Source organism: Lissotriton helveticus, chromosome 3_1 (genome assembly GCF_964261635.1).
Source record: "Lissotriton helveticus chromosome 3_1, aLisHel1.1, whole genome shotgun sequence".
Taxonomy (NCBI): Eukaryota; Metazoa; Chordata; class Amphibia; order Caudata; family Salamandridae; genus Lissotriton; species Lissotriton helveticus.
Genome location: NC_136061.1, coordinates 1,197,862,978 through 1,197,872,462, shown reverse-complemented (window position 1 = coordinate 1,197,872,462; position 9,485 = coordinate 1,197,862,978).

Sequence of the window (9,485 nt, the reverse complement as noted above, 5' to 3'; positions counted from 1 at the left end):
TGAACATTACATGGATTACTGTTTCTTCCTCCACTAGACATCCAGGACATATGCGATGGGTTACGCCCACCCACTTATTAGTTATAGCGTGGAGCGGGAGCGTCCCATATCTGAATTGCAAAAACAACTTCTTTGCTAATGGTGGTTGTATTGAATCCAACACCTGCTCAAATCTGTAATGCGACTTAAAATCCAGAAACCCATAGGTTAAGCTGGTAGGTTTAACTACCTGTAAAATACTAGTCAATTTATACTTGTTCAATGCATTTGCCAGGGTTTTCTTAGAAATAGCTTCATAGGATTCTTCAGGGGTAATCCAAAGATCCTCTATTCCCAGAGCACGGAAAGAATCTCTAACAAAGGACAGCCAGGGTATTCTACCCCCAGCCCCCAGTGAGGACATTACCACGTTTAGTTCCTCCCTGTAATGGCTCAACTCTGGAGTACTCCACAGCCGTCGCCAAAAAAGCAACGGGCGTGAGGAGATGAAATCCGAAATTGGGAGGATATCTAGGTCCATCCTTAGAGGTACAAGGGGTGGGTTTTTTGGCAGGGCCAGAATGTGTCTGATGAAGTTATTTTCAGTTAAGGTGAAAGCATTAGAAGGACTATCCCCCCACAATTCTGCCTCGTATAAAGAAGACGGCCTAGCTTGTACTTTGTAGATTTCTAGCTGAGGGCTAATAACCTTTAGAACGCAACTCTTCTGGACTTTTAAAATTCCTCTAATTGCCTGGGTTAACCTCAGGTTGGCCTTATTAAGTTGAGGACCCCACCCCATTTTATCGTCTAAAGAGAGTCCCAGATAATCAAAAATTTGGACCCTCTCCAAAGGTCTTCCATCCATCATTGGGAGAGGGCAGTTTGTGGAGTTGGTATTAAAGACCATGTATTTTGTTTTGTTAATGTTTACCACAAGATTCCTCTTTTTGCAGAACTGGCTAAATTCATTTAACACTCGCTGCATCCCCATTGGTGATTTCGAGAGGAGCAGGGTGTCGTCCGCAAACATTAATGCGGGAAATTTGCGGAGTGCTAGTTTTGGGGAGTCTATATCCTTAATGGCAAGTAGCCCATTGAGAAAGAGGGAAAAGAGGGTCGGCGCAAGCACACAGCCCTGCCTTACCAACTGGAAAGGAGCCGTTATTTGCCAGTTTCTCCCATACCTTACCCTGGTAAATGTTCCCTCGTGGAGGCGTTTGAGCTGGAAACAAAGATATGGTGGAACACCCGTGTCCAGCAGGATACCCCACAGCTATTCACGGTCCACCATGTCAAACGCTGATTTCAAATCCACGAAGGTACGGTATAGGCTCCCACCTTCCAGCACTACATGCTTCCAGTAGATCACCTGGAGCCTAAACAACTGATCTACAGTTGAAGTTTTAACTCTGAAGCCTGCTTGCAACAGGGTTAAAACATCATAGTCTTCCGTCCAATCCTGTAATCTTCCCAATAGCACACTTGCAAATATTTTTAGTGTCACGTCGATGAGGCTAATTGGCCTATAATTAGCATGTTCAATGGGGGACCCTTTTTTGTAAATGGTGATGATCTCTGCACCAGCCCACGTTGGTGGGGCAGGGAGGCCATGAAGGATTGCGTTATAAAGTAATTGAAGATATGGAGCCCACACTACCTGTTCATTTTTGTAAAGGTCCCCAGGAATTCTATCTAATCCTGGTGCTTTGTTAGGTAGTAACTTGGCTAGAGCAGATAGTACCTCAGTCATAGTGCATGGGGGTATTTCCCATGAGAGATCAGAGATAGGGCAACATACCGTGATCTCATTCACACACAATCCGATAGACGGGCTTGAATATAACTGCTTAAAGTATAGATGCCAGGCTTCCTCATCAATGTTTGGCTCAATGGTGGTCCTGCCCTCAATTTTTCCAGTGTGAACCAAATTCCAAAAGCCTCTACTATCTTTGGCGTCCAAGGCAAACTTGATAGTCTGCCATCTGTCTGTTTCCCATTCAGATTTTGCTATTAGGAGGATTTTCTTAAAAGCAGCCCTAGCTTCCCTAATACACAAGTTATCACCCCCCTTGAGGGATGATAGAAGGGCTCGCTTTGCTTCCCTGCAATTACTGGTGTACCAGGGATTTTTATCTCTACAATGTTTGGTCTTAGCAGTACTACAGCAATAAAAAAAAACGCCAGGATAGAAACCATATCCTGATGGATTTTCCCAGGCCGCTGTCAGGTCCTAAATTAGTAAAATTTCCAGATATAAGGCTTGCCTTCCCAAACAGGGGGATAATACTATTATACATGTTTGACATTGTTTCCGGGGATTGATTTATTGTAGCCCAACGGATAAGTCTTCCTCCTTCGGCAACAACTACATTATTTGAAAGGGTGTTTTCAAAGCCTTGATCTATTTCTCCCATGTGGAAGTCTAGCGATGCGACCAGAGGATTATGGTCACTTTCAGTACGCACGTCAACGCTAAACTCTACCACTTTATGCCAAATCTCTACACTAACTAAAAGATAGTCAATTACTGAAGAATGATCAAGTCTCTCAAAGGTAGATCGTGCTGGATTATCACCCGGGGACCATCCATTGCAGGCCTCAAAGAAAAAGTTAGAGTAAGGGAGGTTAAATGAAGAACAAGTGGGGTCCACCCCCTAGTTGGGTATGTGTTGGGCACCGGGATTGACCGTGTTGCGTCCTCGTCACTGGTAATAGGTTTCAAAAGACCATTCAAAGTGGCAATTAAAATCCCCACCGATTAGAAAATACACATTCCCTGAGAGTGAATTAAGAAGGCTTACCTAACAGTCCAGCATCGGAGAAATCCCGCCATGCTGGACTGGCTGAGCATAAATATTAATAATAGCTAATTTCGGTAGGTTCCTATGAGTCAGGAGAATGCATATGATATCAGGAGAGTGGGTTTCCACTCTTTTTATCATACATCCTAAATGGGAACCCACCCATACACATAAACCCCCTGAAGGTCTACCCCTAGGGCCCTTCACTGCTGCTTCGCAATACGCCACAAACCCCACTCTTTATATAGGGCTTAAAGACCAAGTTTCTTGAAAAAGACAGATCTCGTGGGAGTCAATATAATCACCCCAATCTGGCAGATCTAATTTAGCCGCTAAACCCTCAGTGTTCCAGGACAAATTTCTAGGAGAACCACATCCCAGCAGTTGCCACCAAATCACAGCTATCTGGCATTCCCGGAGATTCGATGTTAATAAAGGGTGGGACTAATTCTTGAGAATGTGGTCGAACATCACAAGTTGCGGGGTTTGTTCTAGTTGGAGCGATCGGATTCCTAATCTCCTCAGCTACATTAACTATAAATGGACTGCCACTTGCAATAAACCCTATGGCATCACTAGACAAAGAATGTTGACTTATTACCCCATCCCCCCGGCATTATCACACAGGTGCTTAGTCGCTGTCGCGGAGCAGGGATCAATGGTAACAGTCAATCCACCAGGTCTAATACACTGAACCTATTGCTAAGTGGGATGCTTGGTGATAGTGATATACTATCCAGCCCTTCTCTGTACCTCTGCATAGCAGGCTGGCCGAATCTACCCAAGCTATTTCCATAATGACCGGAATCAGCCATATAGTTTGGGGGAGTATAAAAGTAGCTTAAATCTAGGGTCAGAATGGTAGAATGGTAGATCTCCAGTTTTTGGAGAAACCAGCACAAACATGTTCCACCACCCTACTATCCTTGAAGTTAATAACAATACAATCCCCCTCTATATTTTTGGATCTGCATCTTACCCAACTCACTCAATGGGCAAACAAGATTTGACATAATACATTTGGCGGAAGGGGTCTATTATTGTTCAACCAGTGGATTGTTTTGTTCTTTAATTCGACGTAGGATTCCATTCTACCAGTTTCCAATTCTGGAACCCCAGCTAAAACAACAACATAGGATGAGCAATCAGGGGGTAAGTCTAGGTGGGGAAGAATATTCTTTTTCCCAACAAAAGTCCCCTTATTGGCCACATTCAGTTTTTCAGTCTGACCCTCTCCCATCAGTTGTTGAGCTTCTCTTTCTCCATATTTGCAGGCCTGATTTCGGTGAGCCTCTGGACCAGCTATAGTACTCACACTAACTACTTCATTACTTCTTGTTGTATGATCCATTGATTTTAATGCAGGGCTATGGGTCAATAAGGTGATAGTATCAGAGGGACCCCGTGGACCATTCTTCACAGGTTTGTGGACTTGGCCACAGTTCACCATTTTATTCCCGATGCATCCCAGGCTAGACAGAGTGAGTGCTTCGAATTTTTCTAGCCTATTCTCAATTAGTAGTAGTCTCTCTAGTAGGGGCTGAAAAGATGATGTTATGACACCACCTACTTTTAACCAAAAACCCTCTACCAACTGGGGCAATGTATCCGCAGATTCGGCCGCATTCACGGTGGTTGGGACAGGCATCCTCTCCTGAGGGACTTCGATAGGTAGAGTCTCTACATTTGCCAAATCTCTGGTCTTATTAAGTTTCTGGATCTTTGGCTTTTTCCCCCTCTGAGGAGTTCCTCCTCGCTTCCTCTTTGCGTTCGCCCCCTGCGTGTGCTCTGAGGGTTGAGGGGGGACTTAGGTGGTTCCACAGAGCGTGTAGATATGCCATTATTTGGGTTTAGCACTAGATTATGAGTAATTGGCATAGAGTAGGAAGACTCTCCAATCTCGGAAATAATACCTTGATCTTGAGGTAATTGGGTATTGCTCTGGCTCAGGGACCCAGAAACGAGAGCAGTTTGAGAACGCCGTTCCGGTGTACGTGCATTCATCAAGCCCCCTAGTGACGATCGTTTGGCGAAAACAGGATCCAGAGAGAGTCAACGCTCTGTAATGGCTATCTCGTGTGCCAAAACAGATGTAGCCCTCGTTATAAATTGGTCCGAAGTCCCAGCTACATATCCACCCACTGTAGCTTTTTACCCCTTTACTTCGCGCCCAGCCATTACCTAGTCAGGTAGAGCAAGGAATAGAGTGGAGTAACTAAATATGTACTTACAAAGTAAGGGGCCAACCTTCTGAAGAATAAAACGTTAAAGGGGGGGCTCGGCCTGGTCTCCTCTCAAACGGCTCAAACGGGCCCGCCCTTGGCCCGGGCTTCGCCCGGCGCGTGTCCGCACGCGTCCCGCACAGCGGGTGCCGTGAGGAGTTTTGTAGGCGGAGGCAGGAGGGGCTAACGAGCCTCAGATGACAGGAGCGGGGCTCCTGGATCTTAGAGTCCTCCCGCTACTCCAGGTAGGGCAAAATCAGCTACCGGAAAAGTCTCCCTTTCACAAAGCGGCACCCGCGCAGTGGGTGCCCCGAGGAGTTTTGTAGGTGGAGGCAGGAGGGGCTAACGAGCCTCAGGTGACAGGCGCGGGGCTCCTGGATCTTAGAGTCTTCCCGCTACTCCAGGTAGGACAAAATCGTCTACAGGAAAAGTCTCCCTTCCACGAAGCGGCACCCGTTTAATGCAAAATAGCTAGCAAGCATAAAAAAATAAACTTAAATGCCGGTCTCCATATCAGTAGACCAGAGCTTCACCCTGTGGTCATTTGGAGCATGTAATGACAAAACAGGAGTCTCCAGTATTTTCTGTAGTGAGAGCTACTTATGATCAGTGAAATTCATCATGAACTACTGAAGGTTAAACAACTCACGCATTGTTACCTGACACCCCCAAGCCCAGCTTCAATGACTGTAACGCTAATATCCATAGAGCCAGATACTATGGTTTTAAATACTAGACTACAGGCACTATGACAGAGCTGCCAAAGAAATCAAGACGGATCATGGGTCATCTTCCCAACACCCATGTGTGCAGTGGAGTGCACAAATCTGAACAAACGTGACTCATAACGCGAAAGTGAACATATGGAACTGATATCTGAGTGCTGTTGCCGAAGTACAGAAAGGAAAAAGCTAAACAATGCTAGAAAACTCGATGCGTATACAGAGTAGTCAGGAGAGTGGGGTAAAAACTGTAAAATACCTGAATGCTGCAAATGGTATCCCGCTCTGTGAGAAAAAACACCACAAAAAACTATGACAGAGCTACCATGTGCCTCAGTGAGGGTGTGGTCTTCAGGGATGTATGCACATGTGTGGACTTTAATGGGATATATCTGTATGAGTGACTGAGAGCCTGTGTTGTACATGCCATGGAATAGTACATACTTTTCGCCATATGTTGCAGCTTTACATGTGTAACACATACATAGAACATTTTTCTTTTTTTAAATGAGACAAAATTTAAAGTACAGAGAAATGCTGGTCAAAAATCTTCAAAATATGGAACATTTTTCTGCACTTTAAATTTCTCCCCTTCAAAAAATGTATGTATTTTTTAGTTCCACATATGGGACAGTGCCTGCTGGCCATGTAAATGGGAAACTTTGAAATAAGAGCAAATTAAAATGAATAGTTAACTTAATCATTAAGGTAACCTTTAATTTTTTCATATTTAAAAGCAATCAGAAACATCATTTTCTTCTCACACTTTAGATTTAAATACCTCAGTGATTCAGCTCTTCACCTCTGTGCCCCATCCCAAGCCTTCATCATATATTTGACTGAGCACTGCTCATTGTCAGGCCCTGCTTCTGCAGCCTGGTGATAACAATGTAAAATAAAAAAAAGCCTTACCTTAACTTTAAAAGGAAAACGTGACCCTGTACTTATTTAAAAATGAACTCAAGGGTGGAAGCTACTCTGGAGGTATCTGGGAGCTACTAGTAGCTCCTGGTCAACTGGTAGGAGACACCAGTGCTAAAATTTCGAGCTACATTTATCAGCTTTTTCTCAATGCATACAAATGGAGGAAAGAACATAAGGTGAAGTATAAACTACTGTTAGACCTGTCTGGCTTTTTGCGTAGTCCCTCCAATTTATTATTTATTTTGTCCCCTTTTTGCCCCTCATACTTTTATTAATTTTTGTGTCCACTAGCTTTTTCAAGGTGTTGGTAAAGGGGATAGGTGTTCTTTCACCCTCATAGTTTTTCACCTCAGGCCTAGAGGCCTTTCCTGACAGGAAAATAATTGGAGTCACAAAATGGTGGCTACCAACTGTCCCAACTGACAAACCTAGAATCTGTCCCATAGGATAGAGTAGGGCATTCCAGAACCTTCTGGTCCCTTCTGGACCTCTGAGGGTCAGCCTATAAAAGGCGGAATGCTGGTCAGCCTTTTTGTCTTACCAGAAAGAGAGTCAGCTGGAGGACAGGCTGTAGCAGAAGGTGGGGGTAGGATAGTCAGAGGGTTGTCTTATAGATTCACCACCCTTCCTCCCTTGGGTTATTTGTCCTGACCCTGCTGCTTTGGATGGCTGGAGACCCTGGGCGCCTGACCAACCCCTAGTCTAGAAATACAGGGGGGTGAAAAGGAGAAGGAGACTGCAGCGCTGCGGAGCGCAGTCCTCTGCCCAGTTGGAGAGACTTTGAAAGAGTGCCCCTTTATCACCAGCCTCTACCCAGCACCGGGGGTTAAAAAGTCCCTGAAAAGGGGTAGAGAATAGGAGCCTACATGTGAGGAGAACTAGTTTTATCCCCCATCTCCTTGAGTGGTAAAGCAGGCTAGTGCCTTGTGACCCTGTGGGTCCTTACCAGACACGCAGTCGGCAGATCGCCAATTCCCCTCTCGAGTCAGAGGAAGGAGAGGGGGCCGGATATCCAGTGAGCAGTGCCGGTTTCTAAGAGGCAGCGCTGATTTCGCCGTGTGCAGGACCCCGGACCGGCCGCGTTGTTGTGGTGGTGCCACTGATCTAGAGAGAGAGGGCTGGCTGAAGGAAGTCGGGCGCTATCGCGCATGCCCCAAGGGGATCCACTTCCCTTTTCCAGGAGGGGTCTTGGAGTAAGCAGGCCCGGGGGGAAGCCACTGTCAGCGGTAGCGTGGCCGAGGCGGACTCCGGTCTGGTGCCGCTAGTCACCCGCGCATGCGCGGAAACACCACTGCTGCCAGAGAGACGACGTGATCAAGCTGAGGAGAGATCGGTGAGAAAGTAGGCGGGAAGCGGGCACCGGCGCTTCCCCTCTCGTGAAACCCCCCTTTTCCTCTGCTAACGCTCTAACAAGGAGGAGCGGTGCCGAGCAGGGGAGGAGGGACGAGGGACAGCAACGAGCGCCAGAGGAGGTTGGTTACCTCCCTCACTGTGGGACAGAGATACTGGCCTCAGGGGCCCCACGCATTGAGACCAAGTAAGGAGGTTATGCGAAGGGGGGGAAGTTGGAGGCCAGTGAGTCAACTACAAGGGAATCAGACTGCCGTGTGGCAAAACAAGGGATGAGCTAAGACTGGGGAATGATACCAAGCCTCTTTTAGGGAACTTTGAAGAATCCACTTTCCCCACAGGAGGTTTTCCCTCAGTGAACAAACTATCTTAAACCAATCTCTTTCCCTTACTGTGGCCAGAACTGGTGAGGAGCCTATATAGGGCCATTTAAGTGAAGTATAGAAGCTGCTTCTTTTGGGAGCTACTGTACTGTGATGTGATCTTTTAAAGCCAAATAGAGTGACTAATCTGACAATTTTGAGGAAGTTACAAATCCTATGACTGAATGTAAAAGCGTAGTGAATTGGAAAACTGATTAATGTAGAGATTTGGCAACTGTTAAAGTGTCACTATTTTCATGCCAAACTGTAATGTGTTAAACTGAAATTTTAAAAGACAAAAGGAGCAAAAACTATTTTTATAAACAAGCTCATATTTTTCCAACATTGGTGTAGTGTCATTTTTGGGTGTTAATGCGTTAATTTACTGCTGGGTGGTTTGCAACCTTCACACATGTGCCTCTAGTATTTGTGACTTACCCTAGGCCAGGCTACCCTAGGTGACCTGACATCCCAGGTTCCAACAACTACATATAGGCATTAATGTTTTTAAATAATCTTTATTGTATAGGGTTAATTAAAACCTTTACAATGTGCACTACTGATAAAAAATTGTTTGAGTTTATAAAAGAAAGCAAAATACTGGAACATTATAAACGAACCAAATTTTAAAAAAAAGCAAAATGATCAAACAAGTGCCTTCATGTCCTGACAGCAAATTAATTATGCCTAGTGGCTTTAATAAAGTGTCGGTGCTTAAGAATAGCAGCGATTTGTCCATTAGAAATAAGTAACGTTAACATTATTATGCACCAATGTCTTAAAAAGCAGCAAACTTGTTATAGCTGGCACCTTCGCAAAGACACACTTCAGAGCAATAGGTAAACACACAAAAGACGGATTTCAGCAGCACTTCCAATGGGGAACAGCTTATAAGGTGCCGGTCCAGGGCATGAGTGATGGGACGGGTGGAGGTGCATTATCCAAGAGTCATAATAGGTGGTACTACAGAGTCACCCAGTAGTCCACCTAAGCCCCTAAACTTTTTGATTGCAAGGAGGACAAATTTAGCCAGCTGGATGTTTAAGGCAGTGTTGTCTGTGTTAAGCACTGCTATGATGCCCTGCCGGCCATTTCAAACTCCCAGACTGTTCCACTTACCCC